General features: G+C 39.9%; 1 pseudogene; it reads left to right on the top strand.

The window, feature by feature from the left end:
- Nucleotides 1-1,998: 1,998 nt before the first annotated feature.
- On the top strand, nucleotides 1,999-2,117 carry LOC134895270 (5S ribosomal RNA; annotated as a pseudogene).
- Nucleotides 2,118-2,328: the final 211 nt, after the last annotated feature.

A 2,328-nucleotide genomic window follows, 5' to 3' on the forward strand; every position in this document is an offset into this window, starting at 1 on the left:
GTGTAATACGCATCTTTCATCCGCTTGATTTGACGCGCTGCGTTGCGTGACATTCTGCGACTGGTGTTACGTGACACTCTGCGACTGGTGTTACGTGACACTCTGCGACTGGTGTTACGCGACAATTTTTAATACGGTTTAATATCGAACACTATAAATTTATATAAAATTTAATATAAAATTTTATATCTTTATTGTGCATTCTGCGCCTGGTGTTGCGTGACACTCTGCGACTGGTGTTACGCGACAATTTTTAATACGGTTTAATATCGAACACTATAAATTTATATAAAATTTTATATAAAATTTTATATTAAAACGATATAAAACACTATCATTTAATATTAAAGGGGGCGGAGCCTAGGAGCAAGGGGGTGTGTCACCTGTCAGTTTGACAGAAAGGTTGTCTTTATCTACTGCACCCAATTCTTATTTTCAATTTACCACGTCATCTTCATCTTCTCCCCATCACTTTCACGTTCGCCATACCAATTTACTCACAGTCTCACATTTCTCACATTCAGGTTGACATACGTAAGGGCACGTTTTCCTACCTACAACCCAATCACTGCCCCCATACTTAGTAGTTCACATTAGCCCCCAATCCCCCCCCCCCACTTATTAAAAAATGTTTTCCCCCCTTCTTCTTTCCCCTTGTCCCATGTATACCGCTCACAACAATCTCCTTCATCATCCTCATTCAAAATCACCATATCCCATTCTTTCCCTCCCCCCCCCCTTTTTTTCCCCCTAAGTCCCAACCCCTTATTCTTATACTTATATATTTTTTTCATTATAGTATCCAAACTTGTTTTCAATATAGGTAATACTATTACTCTTTCCCTTTTTGTTCTCCAAACCTAGATCATACTAGTATAATAATAAGTTGATTGTCATTATATTCTCACTGACATCTCTCTTATAATATAGTCTTAACCTGCTGAAATTCATTCAGGTGATTTAACTTAGATAGCCACACTTCCTCCACTAATTGACAGGCTGCGCTCTCTCATAAATACAGGCAGCGGGGAACTCCGAGAGCAGGCGATCATGTGATCAAGCTCTCGGAGCGAAACGCGCGTCACTTCCGGTCCCGGCGCCCGAACTTCCGGTCGCACGGACTGCGGCCGCCGGCGCCTCACTCTTCGACTCCCGTCCTGTCCACTGATCTGAGGGTCTCCTGAAGAGGTTGGGTAAGACAGCCATTGGCCCTTGGCCGAAAAACGGGCTCTCCCTGTCCAACCGCGGCTCCCCCCTGCTTTCCCACAGGGTTCACCATGTACTTCCCCATTCAATAGGGGAAAGCAGTTAAATGTATGGTATATGATATACTTATTCATTCATATCTTTATGATTATTATACATAACATCCCTTCTGGTGTTTGACTACTGTATAAGGGTGGAGAAGGAGGAACCCTCTCACAAGGGACAGATATAATTTGCAAATTACTATATATGCTATAAACATTCTCAGTAAAATAAGGATATTATTACATTATAGATACATCTTCTATTGTCCTAATTATTATGGGCAACACAAAGCCCTTCTGTTACTTAGACTGTTTGGGAGCAAAATTGTAAGAGTCTATATATTTTTTGGGAATACCTATTCCAAGTTTCTAAAATCAGTATTATTGTTCAAAGTTTGAATATCACTTTATTGTTCAAAGTTTGAATATCACTGACCAGATCTCCCAGTATGATTCTATAAGCCTACTGCCTTATTATTTTCATTCAAGCTCCCCTGTTACTTAGGCTATTTGGGAGCACAATTGTAATAGAATCTAATTTTTGGTAATACCTATTCCAAGATTTCAAAATCGGTATTATTGTTCAAAGTTTGAATACAACCGACTAGATCTCCCAGCAAGAATCCATAAGTCTGCTGCCCCATTATTATTATTATTGTTCATTTCTGACCATAATATTCATTTATTCTGTGATTGAAATCCTGGGTCCCAATATAATCGGAAAACGGTGCGCCTAGGAGACAGATGTACCTACGGTCAGACCGCACTGAGTATGCCCAAACTCGTCTGATCTTGGAAGCCAAGCACTGCAGGGCCTGGTTAGTACCTGGATGGGGAACCACCAGGGAATACTAGGTACCGTAGGTATTTTTCTCTCCAACAGTTAATGCAATTTGGGACCCATTGTACCAACCTGATCTCAGGTTAATAGCATTTGTCAGATTATATCGGACTCGAGGTAGTGTCCTCATTCATATAAAATCCTAATTATAGAGGATATGTATGAATTTTCTCTATGGATGAGGGTTTATTTATTTTCGCTCATTTATATTATTATTTTGCCCATAATAGGTACATT

This window comes from Pseudophryne corroboree, chromosome 3 (assembly GCF_028390025.1).
Source record: "Pseudophryne corroboree isolate aPseCor3 chromosome 3, aPseCor3.hap2, whole genome shotgun sequence".
Lineage (NCBI taxonomy): Eukaryota > Metazoa > Chordata > Amphibia > Anura > Myobatrachidae > Pseudophryne > Pseudophryne corroboree.